The sequence below is a fragment of the Vulpes vulpes genome, chromosome 10 (assembly GCF_048418805.1).
Source record: "Vulpes vulpes isolate BD-2025 chromosome 10, VulVul3, whole genome shotgun sequence".
Lineage (NCBI taxonomy): Eukaryota > Metazoa > Chordata > Mammalia > Carnivora > Canidae > Vulpes > Vulpes vulpes.
In genome coordinates this window covers 20496449-20515908 of record NC_132789.1, presented here as the reverse complement: position 1 = coordinate 20515908, position 19460 = coordinate 20496449, and the positions used below count along the sequence as shown (strand labels likewise).

The 19460-nt window shown below is 49.3% G+C and overlaps 1 protein-coding gene across 4 annotated transcripts in view; it reads right to left on the bottom strand.

The window, feature by feature from the left end:
* KIAA1671 (KIAA1671 ortholog) overlaps positions 1-19460 on the bottom strand; it is a 201523-nt gene that overhangs the window by 149921 nt on the left and 32142 nt on the right. For 2 of the 4 annotated variants that reach the window (XM_072725194.1, XM_026002955.2), the window contains exon 2: positions 8424-8523. The gene's annotated coding sequence lies outside the window, so the exon portion shown is untranslated. Of the gene's footprint in view, positions 1-8418; positions 8524-19460 lie in introns of all 4 variants that reach the window. The other 2 variants (XM_072725193.1, XM_026002954.2) reach the window with 1 other exon arrangement.

Sequence of the window (19460 nt, the reverse complement as noted above, 5' to 3'; positions counted from 1 at the left end):
TTCCAAAAACTTATCCTACGGGAAAAAAAATCTAAGGGAAGAGAGAGCCACCTACACAAACATGTCCTTTACAGTGTTTATGTACGCAGGCACAGCAATAACCACCCCTGGATTCAGGGTGGTATGCTATTTGAAACGTCACAAAAATTGCAACATGAGCAGGCAAGACCAGACCTCCCAGTGTCCAGCCAGCACAGAACATTACGAGTGGCACAAAAATCCTGTCCCACTGCAGAAGCAGGTCCTGCTATGACCCCAGCTTATGGATGAGGAAGACAAAGCCAGAGCAGAGTGACCTGCCCATGGGCAACTGGAGTTATGCTGACGCCACTCTTCTCCCTGTCAGATTTCTTCCAAAGTCCACATGGGCTAACTAGAATAACTGCTTTTTTTTTTTTTTTTTTTTTTTTAAGGAAGACTTCAGGTGTGCTTTTTTTTTTTTTAAGATGTTATTTATTTATGAGAAGGAGGGGCAGGGTGAGGAGCAGAGGGAGAGGGATAAGCAGACTCTGCATTAAGCACTGAGCCTGATGCAGGGCTGGATCCCAGAACCCTGAGATCATGACCTGAGCCAAAACCAAAATGTAGGACACTTAACCGAGAGATACCCAGATGCCCTGAGAATAACTGCTTTTCACGATGTTCAGATGTAAAGGATACTTCACAACCATTAGGATGGCTGTTATAAAAAAACAAAAAACCAAAACCAAAACAGAACAGAAGCAGTGTTGGCAAGGATGTGGAAAAACTGGAACCTGTGTGCACCACTGTGGGAATATAAAATGGTGCAGAGGCTGTGAAAACAGGAGGGCAGATCCTCAAAAACTGAACACAGAATTACCACATGGCCCTGCCATCCCACCCCTGAGAGTAGAGACCAGAACAGATACTTGCACACCAGTGTTCAAAGCAACACTATTCACAATAGCCAGAAGGTAGAAACAACCCAAATGTCTACAGATAGATGAATAAACAAAAGGTGGTATCTCCACACCACGGAATATTATTCGACCTTAAAATGGAAAGATATTCTGATGTGTGCTATAACACAGATGAGCCTTGAGGACATTATGAGAAGTGCAATAAGCCAGTCACAAAAGCACAAATAGTCAAATTCATGGGGATGGAAAGTAGAATGGTGGGGGCCAGGCGCTGGGGTAGAAGGGAACAGGGAGTTTAACGGGGATGGAGTTTCAGTATGAGTTGATGAGAAAGTTCTAGAGATGAATGGTAATGCTGGTTGCACAACAGTGTGGATGTACTTAATGCCACTGAACTGTACACTTAAAAACAGTTAAGTCAAAAAAATAAAAATAAAAAATTAAAAAAAACAAAAAACAAAAAACAAAAAACAAAAAAAAACAGTTAAGTCTGGGATCCCTGGGTGGCGCAGTGGTTTGGCGCCTGCCTTTGGCCCAGGGCGCGATCCTGGAGACCCGGGATCGAATCCCACATCGGGCTCCTGGTGCATGGAGCCTGCTTCTCCCTCTGCCTGTGTCTCTGCCTCTCTCTCTCTCTCTCTCTCTGTGACTATCATAAATAAATAAAGAAAAAAATATTAAAAAAAAAAAACAGTTAAGTCTGTGCTGTATGTATTTTACCACTTTTTTTTTAAAACAAGAAACTAAACACAAACGTAAAGTAAACCTACTGCTCAAGCTCTAACTACCACGTGATGCAGTTCATGTAGACCCGTGTCCTTTAGGCAAATCTCTATTAAAGGTCCACACTGGGCCATGCCCCCTCACGCTGGGAATGCAGGGGGAAGGAAGGAGACCCCACTCCTGATCACAGTGGGTCACAGACACAGTCTAGTGGAGGAAAGGGGAAAAGAAAGACCACAAAAATTTGTAGGGGGCCCTGACAGGCAGCAGAAAGTGAGGCTGTAGAAGCCCAAGGAAGTAGTCAGGGACGTCTTCCTGGAAGAGGTAACATCTCAATGAACCTGGTAGGAGTCAGCCAAGCAGAGAAAGAGGGCAGTGCCAGCCTACGAGACAGTATATGCACAGGCCCAAAGCTACTGGGAAACAGTCATACAGTGTGAGCCTATTCGTTGACCATCCTTGGGGCAATGTGGGGCTATCTTGGTGGAAAATCTGGGAGGCACAACTTTCTAAAACTCATGCATTTTGTTAACCCAAGTCAGAAATCACATCGGCGAGTACAAAACACTGGTTCGGGAGTCAGAACAGGATGGTTTTCCACACAGTCTGGCTGACCTGGTGCAGACCCCTTGCACTCTTAAAGCACCCAGGTTTGGAGATAAATTATTCCATCATCTTACTTTTTTGTTGTTAATTGTGGTAGAAATTGCATGACATAAAATTCATCATTTCACCCATTTCAAAGCAGACAACACAGTGGCACCTGGCAAATTCACAACATGGTGCCACCATCACCTGTCTAGCCCCAGAACGTTTTTTGTCACCCCCAAAGGAATCCCGAAAGCCGTCATTCCCCACCCCCAGCCTCTGGCAACCACTACACTCTCACTTTCTGCCTCCATGGACTTGCCATTTCTGGGTATTTCATAAAAATGGAAATCACACAACACGCCCCTCACCCTAGATTTGGTCTCAGTTCCACTGTCTTGCTATGAGAGCTTGGGCAAGTCCCTGCCTCCCTTTGAGCCTCAGTTTCCATGAAACAAGATGTTGAACAAGGGGTCACTAAATTCTCTGGGATTTTTTTTTTTTTAAGATTTTATTTCTTTATTCATGAGAGAGAGAGAGAGAGAGGCACGCAAAGACACAAGCAAAGGGAGAAGCAGGCTCCATGCAGGGAGCCCGATGTGGGACTCAATCCCAGGACTCCAGGATCACACCCTGGGCTGAAGGCAGGCGCCAAACTGCTGAGCCACCCAGGGATCCCCCTCTCCGAGATTTTAAACATTCTGGCATTCTGACTTGGCTCAACCCCAGACTCTTCGGGGCTGCATTATCCACTTCTCTCTGCGCTTGGTGCATCGTCTGCCATGGAGCCAGCTCTCTGGATCCTGAGATGTGTGTTCTAAACCTCCTGGGCCCCCATGATTCCTTATAAAAAAGCAGTACTCCGTAAAGGGTTGTTGAAGGACTAAATAAAATTCTTTTTTGTTTTTAAGTTTTTTGGTTTTTTTTTTTTTTTAAAGATTTTAGCCATCAATCATGAGAGACACAGAGAGGCAGAGACACAGGCAGAGGGAGAAGCAGGCTCCATGCAGGAAGCCTGACGTGGGACTCGATCCCGGGATCCCGGGATCACGCCCTGAGCCAAACGCTCAACGCTCAAAGGCTGACCCACCCAGGTGTCCCCTAAATAAAATTCTTACTCCCCTACGGAGGAAAGTAGTGAGAGCCAAGTTTCCTCCAAAGTGTGTACTGTCTCTTTAAGAACGGCCTTAATTAGCATAGGCTTGACCTCCGAGTCTAGTTCAAGTTCCAGTGGATTCCCTTTCAGCACACCCGCCATTCCAGACTCTGGAATCCAGAGGAAGAGTTGAGGAGGCTTTTCCCAAACTTGCCCTGGAGCACCAGATACAGGAAAGCGGGACCCAAACTGCTTCAGCCCAACACCCCCAGGCCAGATGCAAGTGCTGATCTGGAGAAAGAATGGTTCACCTTATCTTTACGCCTTTATTTAAACATCCGCCTTTTCAATCCTCATTAGCCTGTTCCTTCCTACTATTTGTGCTATTTCTGGACTGGCTGAAGCCATTAATCAAGCTGCTTTTTTTGTTTGTTTTTCTCTAAATCAGGGATGGGCAAACTGCAGTCTGCAGCCCACATCCGGCCCACCACCTGTTTTTATAAATAAAGCTTTATTGTAACACAGCCACACCCATTTATTTGTATTTATGTACAGCTTCTCCCAAGGTATATGAACACAGAGCTGAGGGGTGGCCACAGAGGCCATATGGCCCAGAAAGACTAAAATATTTACTCTGTGGTCCTTTACAGAAAGAGTTTGGGGGTATCCCTGGGTGGCGCAGCGGTTTGGCGCCTGCCTTTGGCCCAGGGCGCGATCCTGGAGACCTGGGATCGAATCCCACGTCAGGCTCCCGGTGCATGGAGCCTGCTTCTCCCTCTGCCTGTGTCTCTGCCTCTCTCTCTCTCTCTCTCTCTCTCTGTCTCTCTGTGACTATCATAAATAAATAAAAATTAAAAAAAAAAAAAAGAAAGAGTTTGGTAGAACCCTGCCCTAGATCTTGGAGAATTCAGTCCCCTGAGATTGGACTCCCTCAAGGAAGTGACATCCCCTCTTCAAAACAGTCAAAACGTCTGCATCATTCTGTCTGAGACTTGCCCAGCCACTAGATCTCTTCAGGTGCTCCACATGATAATTACAGAAAACTTCACAAATACAGGTGAGCAAAAATGTTTTTAATAATCCTAAATCCGACCCACCAGTAGCATTCCAATGTACACCAACCTGGGCATTTCCAGTGTAGATGGGAACTTTCTGTCAAAACTAAAATGGAATCAGACCTGCCATTTAGGAACTTGCTTTTTTTTTTAATTTCAAAACCTATCATAAACATCTTTCACGTCTATAACTGTACGATCTACACAGCCCTTGCCAATGCTTCTGGAGCATTCCATTTTGTGGGTATCTCATCGTCTGATAATCCATCCCCCACTACAGGATGTGTGGGATATTGCCAATCGTTGACCATTAAAAACCAAACACTGCAATGAACACCCACATGCACTTATTTTCCCAAGATAAATTTTGCCTGGAAGTGGGCTGACTGGTTCAAAAGATGTACACCTTTTTTTTAGAGCTTTTGATATATGCAGTATGGACTTCCACACCTAAGGGAAACACATCCCCTGCTGACTTAATTCAAAGCTTAGGAGGTCAGGGTTCTCAACCTCTCCCCCGAGGCAAGCCCAATAAAGATGTCTAATGAGCAATAAACCAGGGCCCCTGGCTGGCCATGCCCTCACTCTGTAGCTTTCCTGGCTCTTGTTTATGGCCAGATTATCACAGACCTGACTATAAGGTTTGCAAGGGCAATTAGAACAACTCCCATAGAGAGGTGAGTCTGGGCCCAGCCCGGAGGCCTGTCCAGCCCGGCAGTAGAAAAGGGAGCAGGAAGGAAGACCCAACCCTGGAACGGATGTTCACAGCAGAGGAAACTCAATCCCGAAGCTCGGTTCAACACAACACACAGCATGATGCCGGCTAGATTCACAAAGATGTGCACACAACATGCTCTCTCTTTAGGGAGGCTGAGAAGTGCATATTGCATTTCAGAAAGAAAAAAAAAAAAGATTCCTCCAAGTACAAACAGATTTCTGGAAGAATTAGCTTATTTTGGCCCAAGAGCTGCCTTATGTGCAAAGCTCAAACCCTAGGAAGGTGTGATCATGTCTCTCCTCAGCTCTAAAATAAATGGCTCTCACCATCCATTGCTTTGGGCAAGGTATTCCAGGGCCTGCCAAAAATAACTAACTTGGTCTATACTACAGTGCCTGTCTCCACTCCCGGATTCCCATTGGGGTTCCATGACTTGAGTGTCTTTTCCACTTATTCCTTCTCCGTGGACAGCTTTTTACGCACGGCACAAGTTCTGTTTGCCCCACTCCCACCCATCTTTTTAGAGCATTGTCAGGGACACCTCTTCCAAGAAGCCCATGCTAATTTCCCAGGCCAAAGTCACTTCCAACCATCCTTGGCAACGTACCTGATCCTAATGCCCTGTATCAGAATTAAAGCTGAGGTTCTTCTTCTTTTAAGATTTAGAACCCCCACCCTAGCTCACCCAGGGCATACAGCCCTCTATTCTGAGTTCTCCTTCCCCAAACCTAGTTGACGCCCAGCACAGGCACAGGGAAGGCAAAATGGGACAGTGCTAGGTTCCCTAGAGGTGGGAGGCAGTCCAGGTGGGACACAAGTCGGTCGTAGGTTAACACTTAGGATGCTCTGATGGCCAGGTACAGCATGAAGCCGCTGCGAATGACACCGTGCACAAGGCGTGTCCTTCTGATTCTCCTGGTGTCTTCCTGCGAAGCCCCAGAGACTGTCTCTGCCTAGTGCTATCGTGACTTAAACACTTAATGTTTCCATTATGTGATAATACCCCAATTTAATAAAAACAACCCCAAGCTCAGACCATATCTAGCTGCAGCATATTTTAAAATATTATTTTAGTTTCGTTGTATTTAATTTTACTGTTATTTTCTATTTAAGACAAGTGACACTAGCTTACTATTTACAAGAGATTTTCACAAAAGTTCTTTAAAAAATTTATTTGACTTTAGGAAAAGCAAAAAGTTGACCAATAAAAGAATAAAATAAAATAATAAAAAGTCCACGCAGGGGTTGTGTGGAATATGGTAAAAGGCCATGAGGCTAGAAATCACCAGTAATATCAAAGAATATAGAATCGAAGTCAAAACATGAAGATGCAAGCTCTCAGGGAGCTTTCTTTCTTAAGGCTAACAAGCCAGAGACTGCTTTCTGGGCCTTCACAGCTAGAAACATGGTCATGTGATCCAGCTCTGACCAAAAAGACATAAGAGGAGACAGCTAGATTCGCAGTGAAGCATTTGCTTTGCTAAAAAACAGGTGGATGCGGCTTACAGTGCTCCCTCCCTTCTTCCTACCTGGAACAGAGATGTGATGCCTGGAGCTAAGGCAACCATGTTGAGACCAAAGATCACAAGCACTATTTTAAGGACGGTGGCATGAAAAAGACCTTAACACCGCTAAGCCACTGCATTAACTCTGAACCACTCCCCTCCAGATTTTTGTTGTTGTTGTTGTTGTTATGTAAAGAATAATAATGTACCTATTGAAGCCAAGTCTCTACTGCAGGAATTTGAGAGACAGTGATTCCAGGGAGTCTACCCTTACCTACTCTCAAACTGTATCTGGTTTCACAGCTGGGGAGAGGAGAAAGAAGGACAACTGGCTAAGCAGATGTCATTCGCGAGGCCAGCCTAGCATCTGGCATGCGCCTGTCACCTACACAAGCCTTATTAACAACAGAGGAAGTGCCAAAAACAATGTAAACACCAGAGAGTATCCCCCAAAACCAGGGTACAAGAAAAGCCTGAAAGGACTGTCAGGACCAAAGCTGGGTCCTCAGGGATGTCATTAGTCTCAAGTCTGTCTCTCTGGCTGCTACGTGACACCCACCCCACCCCACACCCGCCAGCCATTCTATCTGCGTCACGTGCATGCCGTCCATACCAATAAACCTGCAGTGATACCTGACATGGCCTCTCCCGGTTTTCCCAGGAGGATAACTGTGCCTCCCATACCCTTCAGGCAACCAACCGACTCTGAGTCCTCCTGGGCCAGCTTCCCAGCACCCCTGTAAACCTGTCAGGGCCTGGCACTGCCAGCCTCGGGGCACACCAGACAGGCCCCAGTCCTGGCACAGAACCTGGGCCTCTGTGCACTTGAAGACATATACCTGGCCCAGCTACCAAGAAGACACCCCAATGAGCCGTTCCAAGTTTGTTCAATTGCTTGGTCCTCCAGCCTCTTGAGAGCTGGGGCCTGGGAAAGTGTAGTATTAATAATTACCATCGCCAAATCGCTAACACTAATTGAGCACTGATTTGGTGCCAGATGGCATCGTGAATGCATTTCTCCACTTGATCCACCCTCTGAGGTGGGGTGCATGATGAGGTCCCACTTGATGGATGAAGACAAGGCCTGGGAAGTCGAGCAATTTGCCCAAGGAGTGGAGTCAGGATTTGAACTCAGGCAGCCTCACTCCCCCACCTATTCCTGTTAATCCTTGCAGTGTCAACAACTGTTGTGCTATTAGGTGATGCTGTGTGCTGGGCACTGTGCCAAGGACTCTACATGCATAATTTTTGTCAATCCCTTCAAAGACCTCCTGGGGTTTAGACTAGTATTAGCACCATTTTACAGGTAAGAAAACTGAGGCTTCAAAGGCAAGGTGATCTGCTGAGGTCAACTGCTTAGTAAGCTAGCAGACCTGGGACACCTGTACTCAGGCTGTCTGTCTCCGGAGTATGTGCTCTCTGCCAATCGGCCATTCACCCCCACTGCCTGGCACTGGGCTGGCCTGGCTCAGAGCAGGTTTCTAGCCAACACTGGGGGACAGAATGCATTTGTTTTTGTTTTTGTTTTTGTTTTTTAATTTTTCATGAGAGACATAGAAAGAGAGGCAGAGACACAGGCAGAGGGAGAAGCAGTTTCCCTGTGGGGAGCCTGATGTGGGACTCGATCTCAGGACCCCAGGATCACACCCTGAGCCAAAGGCAGACACTCAACCGCTGAGTCACACAGGTGTCCCCACTTGTTCTTGAAGCACAGTCTAATGGGGGAAGCAGACATGGCCACGGGCTTTGAGGTGACATTGAGGCCCAACGGGACAAAGAGCTTACAGAGACAAAATAATGCTCCCCCACAAGACATCCACGCCCTAACCCCCAAAACCAATGAATCTGTTACCTTACCAGCAGGTGGGACTTTACAGGTGTGACTAAATGAAGGCTCTTGAGATGGAGAAGGTTACCCTGGATTATCTGAATGGATCCAGTGTCATGACAAGGGTTCCTGTAAAAGGGAGGCAAGAAGGTCAGTTCAGAGAGAGAAAATGTGATGAAAAAAACAGATCGGGGCACCTGGGTGGCTCAGTCAGTTAAACGTTTGCTTTCAGCTCAGGTTGTGATCCCAGAGTCCTGAGATCAAGCCCCATATTTGGGCTCCCTGCTCAGCACAGAGTCTGGTTCTCCCTCTCCCTTTGCCCCTCCCCTTGCTCATGCTCTGTATCTCTCTCAAATAAACAAAATCTTTAAAAAAAAATAGATCAAGGTGATGCAGGACCACAAGCCAAGGCTGCAGCAGCTTCTGGAAGCTGGAAAGGGCAAGGACAGAGCCTCCAAAAGGAATGCACCTCTGATGACCCATTTTAGACTTCTGACTTCCAAAATTGTAAAGTAATAAACTTGTTAAGGTGATAAACTTGTCGCAGCCACTGAACCGTGGTCAATTGTTACAGTGGTCATAGGAAACTCATACAGAGCTTAACTCAGCTGAAGAGAAAGAGAGGTGAGGGCTTCCTGGAGGAGGCAGGATGCAGCTGAGTGGCTACCTGAATAACCCCAAAGCCCCAGCCTCCATGAGGTTCTCTGGGTTGCTCATAGTATGACACTTGCCATGTGGCTACTGACATTTAAATTTCAACTAGTTAAGGGGTGCGTGGTAGTAGTAGTAGTAGTAGTAGTAGTAGTAGTAGTAGTAGTAGTAGTAGCTGAGAGTCTGCCTTTGGCTCCAGTGGTGATCCCGGGGTCCTGGGATATAGTCCTGCATTGGGCTTCCCGCAGGGAGCCTGCTTCTCCTTCTGCTTCTGTCTCTGCCTCTCTCTGTGTGTCTCTTATGAATGAATACATAAAATCTTTTAATAAATAAATAAATTCTAATTAGTTAAAATCAAATGCAATTTTGAACCCAGCACTTCAGTTGCACTAGGTCTGTTTTAAGCGCTCAGCAGGCTTGGGGGACCAGTGGATGGCACTCAAAGTTCTACTGGACAGCTCCACACACTCCCAATATCCAGCTGTGTAAACTGAGGCTTGGAGGGGGTGAGTCCCACAGGCAAGCTGGCACTCAGTCCCCTGGAGCTAACTTCATCCTCAGCCTTTTCAATGACTGGCTGATGCCCCCGTCCCAGGCCCAGCCTTTTTTAACTGAACCCCAAATCACCCACCCGTTGTAAGAAGTCACAACCCTTAGCATCGCTGAGAAGAGTTTATTTTGACTCGTCCCTCGGCCTTAAACGCAGGGTGCACCACGAGGAGGGCGGAGGAGAGGCCCCGGTTAATAAAAGGTTCTTCTTCGCACAGGCTCCAGGGAATGAAGTGACTCATGGTGGGGCCCAGATCATTTGTGGTTTGGACGGAGGAGTGCCACGTGTTCCAGTGATCGACCATGAGCCAGCCCTCGACCCCCCAAGTCCATCATCTTTATTCACTGGCAACACGGGGCACTAAGAAAGTCTCTACCAGCGGGGCCAGAAGGACCAGATAGAGACGTCAGGGTAACACGTTCAATTTCTAAGGTAACGTCTGCTGCTCACAAGGAATTCTTTAGGAGTCACTGAATAACAAACATAATGAGTTATAATGAGGACAATCAACTCTTTCACACTTTCAGCTCAAGGCAGTCACAAAGGGTTTCAGAGAAACTCTTTTTACTTAGTTACAATTTCTACATTTCACACGATGAGGATCACAACCAACTCGTTTCTATTTACTGACCATGAGGCTGGGTTCCTGGGAAACGTGCCACAGGCACACACTCACTTCTCCCAGCAACCTCGGCAGCAGGGAGCATTTTACCCCCATTTTACAGATGAGCAAACTGAGGCTCTGGGACACTGATGAGGAAGCCCACTCTCTTGCTTCCTCTGCTGTGCTGCCTTCTGAGAAAAATCAGTGTGGACGCAAGAGAAAACAGGCACATTCAAGAAACCCTGAATCACTGAAAGCACAAAGCGGAAGAGATAAAGTTACTGACCGTTTATGAATGTCAGAGGGCCCAAGAGCTTTTCGAGGAGGGTGCAGCATGTGCTGCAGGTCAGAAGTGCCAGTGAGTCAATGCCCCAGAAGGTCAGGCCACCACCAAAGGTGGAAGGAACATGTATATCAATACCCCAGCTCCCTCCCTTCTCTGGCAGAAAACTCTGAGGTTCTATAGTCTTGATCACACACCCTATGTGAGTCTCCTTGTCTTCCCTGTATTACCTCCACAGGTACCCCCCGCCCGTAAGAATCGCACTCATCATCACACCCCTGCCTCAGCAGGGAGCCCAACCAGAAGCACCCAAGGGTGCTCAGCATCCCTGCCTTGCCCAGTGGTTGCCAATGGTAAGGAGCTGCACCCCCACCCCAACCAAGTTGCCAAACACTTCCTGGGTGCTTGGGGGAAAAAAAAAATCCAAAGTGATTCTTTTCCTGGATCCTTAAACCACGGCACCTCACTAACACTGAGTCCAGATAGGAGAAGACCCTCCTTGGAACGCCCAGGGGGGGCTCAGCGGTTGAGCATCTGCCTTTGGCTCAGGGAGTGATCCCGGGGTCCTGGGATCGAGTTCCACATCAGGCTCCCTGCATGGAGCCTGCTTCTCCCCCTGCCTGTGTCTCTGCCTCTTTCTGTGTGTCTCTCATGAGCAAATAAATAAAATCTTAAAACAAAAAAAAAAAAAAAAAAAAAAGAGCCTGCTTGATTTTTAGCACAGGAAAATGGGAAAGAAGTGTGTCCGTGCCAGAGAGGAGAATGATTTTCCTAACCCAGAGGTGGGACACACACCAGTCAGAATTCCAACTAGAACCCGGGGTTCTCATTTGCTTCGACGTGGATGGAACTGGAGGGTATTATGCTGAGTGAAATAAGTCAATCGGAGAAGGACAAACATGATATGGTCTCATTCATTTGGGGAATATAAAAACTAGTGAAAGGGAATAAAGGGGAAAGGAGAAAAAATGAGTGGGAAATATCAGAAAGGGAGACAGAACATGAGAGACTCCTAACTCTGGGAAACGAACTAGGGGTGGTAGAAAGGGAGGGGGGTGGGGGTGGGGGTGACGGGCACTGAGGGGGGCACTTGATGGGATGAGCACTGAGTGTTATTCTAGATGTTGGCAAATTGAACACCAATAAAAAATAAATTAAAAAAAAAGAACCCGGGGTTCCTGATTCATAATGTAATTTTAATGTATATATAAAAACATATATAAAACTATATATAACTACGCGTTGCTTACGTATATTATATCTAATCTGGTGATGTATGTTACTATCTGCATTACATGTATTTATATGTACTATATAATTTATATAATATTCAAGTCTATACTTATTTATATGACACAGAAATTGCTTTGGCCCAAGGGTTCTATAAATGAAGGACCTTCCAGCTACAGGAATCCTGAGTGAGCTGCCCACAGGATGACACAGCAGGCATGATCTGAAAACTATTATCTACTTGGACCTGGAATACACACATGCACACACACAGAAAAAGGTCTCCAATGACCAATAAGCATATGAAAAGATGCTCAGCCTCACTGGTCCCTGGGGATGCAAAACTATAATCACAATGACAAACCACCCCCAGATCCACCAAAATGGCCAAAATTACAAAGACTGGCATTGGCAAGTGCTTTCAAGGATGCAGAAGTGGAACTGATTTTAAACCGGCACAAATACTTTGTTTGGTAGAGTCCACTGAAGCCGATCTACACCTAACGCACGGCTGGGTACTTACCCAACAGAAATGAGTGCCTGGTTCACAAAGGACGCGCACACGGATGCTCCTCGCTGCTTCATTCATAATAGCCAAAGCCGAAACCACCTAACGGCCCATCAACAGGAGACTGGATAAAGAACTACTAGCATATTCCTATGATGGAATGAAATACAGCGGTGAAAAAAACCAAACTACTGTGACAGGCAAAACATGGACAGCAATCACAGACACCAGGTGAGCAAAACAACCAGAACCCAAAGCGGTATGTGCGTCAAAGCACACTTGTATGAAGTTCAGGAAACATCCAAAGCCTCCTCGAGGCAACTGAAAGAAGAACAGCATTAATAACCTTTGAGGAGGGGCGCCTGGGTGGCTCAGTGGTTGAGCGTCTGCCTTCGGCTCAGGGCATGACCCCGGGGTCCTGGGATCGAGTCCCATATCGGGTTCCCCGAAGGGAGCCTGCTTCTTCCTCTGCCAGTGTCTCTGCCTCTCTCTGTGTGTCTCTCGTGGATAAATAAATAAAATCTTAAAACAAAAATAGCCTTTGACGATTATTAACTAAAAGCGGTATAAGGAAGCTTTCTGGGGGCTTAGGAATGTTCTATATCTTGATAGGAGTGGTGGTTACAAGTCACATATACAAACATACACATACTTAAGGTTTGCTACTATCCCTGAGAACAAAGCCTAAACTTCCAGTGGCCCCAGGTGCTCACCAAATAAAGCCACACCCCCCAGCACAGCTCCAAATGATCTGCCCCTGTGCACCCAGGGACTTCACCTCTTGCCAAATGCTCCCCACCTTCTTTCCTCGCTCCAGTCTCACTCATCCTAGAAACCGTTTGCCTTGATACGGAGGGAGTCAGGATCTAGAAAGAAATCCACCCTTCGAAGGGAAAGAGACCCACAGGGATTTGCCAATCACCTCCCTTCTTCCTGAGTGATGTCAGTACCCACGTGTGCTAACTCAGCAACAGCTCCCTGATGAGATGCCTCTTCCTCCAGGAAGCCTTCCCTGACCTCACCGCCCCCCACCCCCGCCCCAGGTAGGATTGCCAAAACTTTCTGCTTCTTGGTGACACTGGCCCCTGTTTTAAGCCTGTTCTATTTGTCTGCCTTGCTCCCTCCTGTTGTGCTCCCTGGTTTACTGCCAGAGCCTAGCAAGGTGCCTGGCACTAAGAGGTACACAATAAATATCTGCTGAAACACAGGGATGTTTGAATGAGAAAATTAGTGTTTTGAGGGAGGATAAGAATGGGATGGAGTAGTGATTCTGTGCAACTACCTCAGCGTACAGAAGGTGAAATTTGGGCCCAGAGAGGGCAAGTGGCTTACATAAAGTCACACAGCCAGTTAGGGAAAAATCCAGCATCGAACCTCCAGGAGACACTGCTGTACCGTCCTCCTACCAGGTCCCCTGTCCTGGTGCTGCACCCTGCTCTCACCTACTATGAGGGCTGTCTGCTAATAGTACACAGGTACATGTTTTTCCAGGAGAGCTATCCTCCAACAGGCTGGCCCACAACCCTGCCTATAAGCTCCCCCACAAACCAGGACATCCATAACCAACAACAGACTGATATAGGACACAAAAGCCTGTGTACCCTTGCTTCCAGGCAGGATTTGTTCTCTGGCTCCAGAGCTCCCTGGGGAATCAGGCTAAAGCTAAACCTGGCTGAAGTCACACCCCCTCCTCTGCCCTCTCCAGCTTCACTCACTCCCCCTTCTGAGAGCTCAGCCCCAGTCACTTTCTTCCTCAATGTGCATCTCCAGCTCTGCTTCTTGGGACCCCTCCCTGAGACAGAACCCAAGCCTTTGTCTGGGGCCCAGGAGGAGGCACTGCCTCCTGAATGACGTCTATAATGTATGACAATGCCAGAGATGACCTCTAGACATGCCAGGTGCCCAGCCTAAAGAGAAGCAGCATCCATAAGGTGTGGGTGTGCATGAGAGTGTGGGGGAGGCTTTACCCTCCGCTCCCAAAGCCCTTTATCCTTATCTCTAGAAGACACGCAAAAGAACCCCACCTGAACATCTTTGCTTTCCAGTCACCAACAGCAAAGCTTTAAAATGTCCTAGAGTCTAGAGAGTGCCCTCCAACAAGATATCCTGGCCACACTTCAGCTCTTAGAACAGCCACCTTGGGGACACCTGGGTGGCTCAATGGTTGAAGGTCTGCCGTTGGCTTAAGACGTGATCCCCAAGTCCCGGAATTGAGTCCCACATCGGGCTTCATGCATGGAGTCTCCTTCTCCCTCTGCCAGTGTTTCTGCCTCTCTCTGTGTGTCTCTTATGAATACAAAAAAAAAGAACAGCCACCTGGGTCCAGGGCAGGGGAGTCGGATCCCCATGAGTCATTGTGAGCCCCTCCCCCAAAGGCAACTTACCAGGCCAGGTTACAGAAAACACTATACAATCTCCTAAATTTGGATAAACACCAGCTGCTCTCAGTTCTCCCAGACCCTGCTTTTTGCCCAGCATAATCACCAGTTATTAAGAGCTCAGAGGATGCCGTGTTTGAGGCATAGCATGCAGGACTGGCGGCCAGGAGCCCCTGGTCTCCTTGCCCTGTCTGTGGCCTTCTGTATGACCGTTCAGAGCGTGGACTTCTGGAATCAACCAGCTGGGCACCCAATGGGGTCCCAACCTCTCCTAGCTGTGTGACCTTGGGCCAGTCGCTCCACCTCTCTGAGCCTCAGCTGCCTCACCTATAAAACGCAACCAAGGCTTTGTACTTCACATGCTTTTGTGAGGATTAATTGAGATCACATGTGCAAAGTGCACGTGCACAACGTCTGTGGTCACTGCACGTGTCAATGACTGTCCTTGTCAACAGTGTTATTATTATTAATCATTTAGACTGGGAGGAGGTGGGAGCCTGTAGAATTAGTCCACTGGATTTCTGCACGGGTGCAGGAAAGCTGCGGGAAACAGGAGGAGAGACAGGCTTTGCGCAGCATCACAAACAATACAAGGAAGCAAAGATGCCTGGAAAGTGTATACAGCAAGCGCTCAATATACAGGCACTCTTCTTATCATAAAGTAGAAGGTGAACCCAAGAAAAGGACCTCTCTGGTTCAAAGATCCTTTTATATTCAAGTGGCAACTTTGTGCAAACAGCCGCGGACCCGCGGCGGAACCGGTGGCCTCTCCTGGTCACAGCCTCTGAGCACAGGCCATGCTTCACCTGAGCCTCTGTCGGCCTCGGTGGCCCTCGGTCACCCTCGGCTGCCCCGTGCCTGTCAGCCACCAAGGGAAGAGCCTGCCGCGTCACAGCAGATGCTCACGACGCCTCTTGGAGCCTCACCTAAATCTGCTCGGCACAGGTGGCCAGCTTTCTGCCGGCGGTGTGACAATTCAAGGGTGTGTTTATAGTCTCCCCAATGTTCCCAGTGGCCCACAGGGGTAACCGGCTCATTAGCATATCCTAATGGTGCATCACCACCCAAATAAACCACTTCCCCTCGCACCATTCACTCAGGCCCTGCTGCTGGGGGAGCTCAGCTTAAGACACCTCTCCTTCCTAGAATCTGACTCATGAGATGGGACCTGTTCAGGACACCCATTCTCCCGTAGGGTGTCTGACACGCTGGTGAGACATACCCCATTGTGAAATGGGTCCACCTGACTACCAAGAATGACTACCAAGACCATCTGAGGTTCTACCGTTTGCACTGGCTGTTTCAAAGTTGCTCTTTTAGAGATTTCTTCAAAAAGTGACCCAACCCAGGGCTTGGTGATGGGGCCACAGTGAAGAACTTAAAAGTTGGGGGTCACCGTTAACACTAGGTGATCAAGGAAGGCTTCCTGGAGGAGGTAACATTTCAGCTGCATGACCTAAAGGATCACAGGGAGTCAGCCAGGGGAAGACCAAGGGGTCCAGAATCCGAAAAGAGCTCAAGAACAGAAATTTCTGCTAGCAGGGCTAGAGCAGAGTGGAGGGAAGTGGTGTGGCCAGATCTTCTAAGGCTTTGAGGTGCTGTGAGATTGCATCTGGGGCTCTCACAGAATCACCTTCCTCTCTCTGCCTCCCCTGCACTCTGATCCGCCTTCCCTTCCCAAGCAGGGAGGGGGAGCGTGGAGTTACCTCCCACCTGCCAAGAGCCTCCTGGGGGAGGGCGGCTCACATGTCACATCCTCCATCCTGTGCGTCCAGGTGAGACCTGCTGGCTTCAAGGCAGGGAGAAGGAGAGGCGGGGAGAGCTGCTTCTAGATCAGCACCTGGCAAGTGGGCATCCGAGCCGAGCCGGAGGAGAGCTGCCAGGAGCAGTTCACAGCACGCACGCTCAAGTTCAAACCCCGCCTTTTTGAACCTGGGCAAGTGTCTTGTCTTCCTCAGCCTCGGCTTCCTCACCTGTCACATGGGCTAATAATCCTACCTACTTCCAAAAGCAGCAGAGAGATTTGCTAAGAACACATGTAAGGGTGCCTGGGGGGCTCAGCGGTTGAGCATCTGCCCTCAGCTCAGGATGAGGCCCCAGAGTCCCGGGATCGAGTCCTGCATCAGGCGCCCCGCAGGGAGCCTGCTTCTCCCTCTGCCTGTCTCTCTGCCTCTCTCTGTGTGTCTCTCATGAATAAATAAATAAAATCTTTAAAAAAGAACATACATGTAAAAGCACTCAGCATCGTGTATGTTTTTACTGATCCCCACCCTCACCCCACACCAGGCACAGTACTTGGGAGCCAAGAGACAGCTGCGAACAAGACAGGGTGGCTTGGGCGCTGCAGGGAAGACACGTGGCGCTGACACAGGTCAGTAATCCCAAAGACAAGACGAGATCCTCCATGCGCAGTTAGGGGCGCCCCTCACTCGGAGACCCTGTCCCCGTAGAAGCCCAGAGCCTCCAGCCGGGACACGAACCCTGTGGGCTACGACCCCTGTCTCCCGGCAGACACCTGAGCATGGGCACCCTCAGCGAGTCCAGCTCTTTAGGGGCCCCCGCAGCTGCGTCAGGGTCCTGGGCCTGGCCGCCACCCCAAACCCCCTGGCAACATCCCTAAACCCCAAAGACAGCCTCTGGGGAGCTTAGCGGCGGGCGCGGTCAGGGACGCCCAGGAGGGAGGGTGGTGTCTGCGGCGCCGGCACGAATTCCGTCCTGCCTGGGCCGCCTGGGGCCCAGCAGACCCAGGTCTAGACCCGCTGCGGCCACGTGGCCAGCCAAGCAGGGGGCAGGGGGCGGGCGGAGGTGGGAGTGGGCAAGGGGAGCAGGGCGGAGCCAAGAGGAGCCGCCCCACCACCCCACGATTGCCTCCAGCTGGCAGACAGCTCTGGACAGAGGTTAGGCCAGACCCCTCGCCATCACCCAGCCGTCACCCAGCCGTCACCCAGCCATCACCCAGCGACTACAGGTTACCATTGAGAAAGCAGGAAACGGAGGCTTACGGAGATTAAGTGCCTGTCCGAGGTCACACATCTTGCCAAATTCCAGAGGCCAAAAGGCTGAATCACTGGCAGGAATAAAGAGAGGGGACAATCCTGAAAACACAGAGGGACGGGGCCTCAAAGCCAGCCCGAGAGAAGGCGCTGCCTGGGCCAGCCCCACAGCAAGGCGGTATGACGGCGTGGCCAACGGGAGGCCTGTGACTTTGGCTGTGTGTCCTTAGCCTCAGTTTCCCCACCTGGCACAAAAGGGCCCAGCACACTGCCTGGTAGAGCCACTGAGCCCCGGGCCCTTCCCACAGGGGACAAGGGGACACCTGGCATCCAGGCTGCCACAGTAGTCAGAGGCCAGCACACCTGAAGCTGCCCCCAGCAAGGCCGAGTCACCATGGGGTCACCATGACCCCACCCCTCAAGGAAGGGCCAGGCCGGGGAACCAGCCAGGGCCCGCTGAGCCACACCTGCTGACACCCAGGAGTGGCCCGTTCACCCTGGGGCCGGGCTGGAGGCAGCAGTTCTGCAGGCCAAGCCCCATGTGCACCGCCCACCCCACCCCCAAGGCTGCTGCTGGTGTGCGCACACGTCTGGCACACATGAACGGGTGGGCATGCGCCATGCTCAGGTCCAAGGAACAAGTTTCCAGGTGGTTGGGTGGATATAGGATGCGTGTGTATATTTGGATTGTGAACCAGGTTGTGTGTGGGATGCCTGGGGACAAGGCTGTTTCAACGGTGCGCAGTAGAAGGGTTCACTGGTCAGTTCTGCCTGTGAAGGCAGGGAGTGGGGTGCAAGGTGGCAGTGGATCTGGGTGTCCTGATGGTTGTGAAGGACGGGAAGGGAGTAGGTGGTGGTGTTATGGAGGGACAGGGAGCAGGTGAGGGCATGTTCGTGGGGGTGTGCCAGCTAGGTATGCAGTCACGGGTCTGAGAGTTTGTGTGCTGGAGAGGGGTGTGTGTGTGTGTGTGTGTGTGTGTGGTCGTGTGATGGGGCGGGCTGTACTTTAAGAGCATGGACTCTGAACCACCCTGCCTGGGTTTATATCTTGTGTGATCCTGGGCAAATAACAATACCTCTCTGAGCCTAGCTGCCTTGTCTATAATATCAGGATAATAATATTATCCTGATAATATCCTGATATAATTTTAATCTGAGGATTAAATGAGTATATTCCTGAAAAGCACTAGCACAGTGCGTGGCACATACTAAATGTTGTCAAGAGCACCTCCTATTATGACTGTGGTGACAATGACATCCATGGATCTTCATGGTAACTGCCATGCTCATGTGGGTCCTTATGTGTGTGGTATGTCAAGGGAGGACTGGATGGGATGTCATGTGTCAGTGGGGGTTACCTCCATCTTTACCTCATGTTCTGGGGGCCAAAATAAAAATGTATGTCCTACCCCGATCATAAAATTTATTCATCTCCAAGTCGACCAATTAAAGCACAAAAAGAAGCCAAGGCCCCATTTTTACAGCTCAAGGATGAACATATGGAAAGTGTGATACTAACAGTCTCCCCACCACCACCACCAGCAACTCCAGAGGCAGCAAGGAATGGCACCCCTGTCCTCAAGTGGCTCACAGTCAGGGGTGGGAGGTATGGGCAGAACTCAAAGAGAAAAAAAAAAAAAACAAGACAGCTGTCAATGCAAACTGATGAGAGGGAAAGAAGCCCATCGAGAAGGTCCAATAGAGAGCATGACAGTAGGAACAGCCTATGCAAAGGTCCTGAGGCAAGAGGCCCTTGGAGGAACTAAAAGTTCACAGTGGCCCAGGGCCAGAGGGTATGAGGTACATGAGGCGCTAGAGATGGACCAAAAAATGTGAAACAATCTAAATGTCCAACTGCTGGAAACTGGG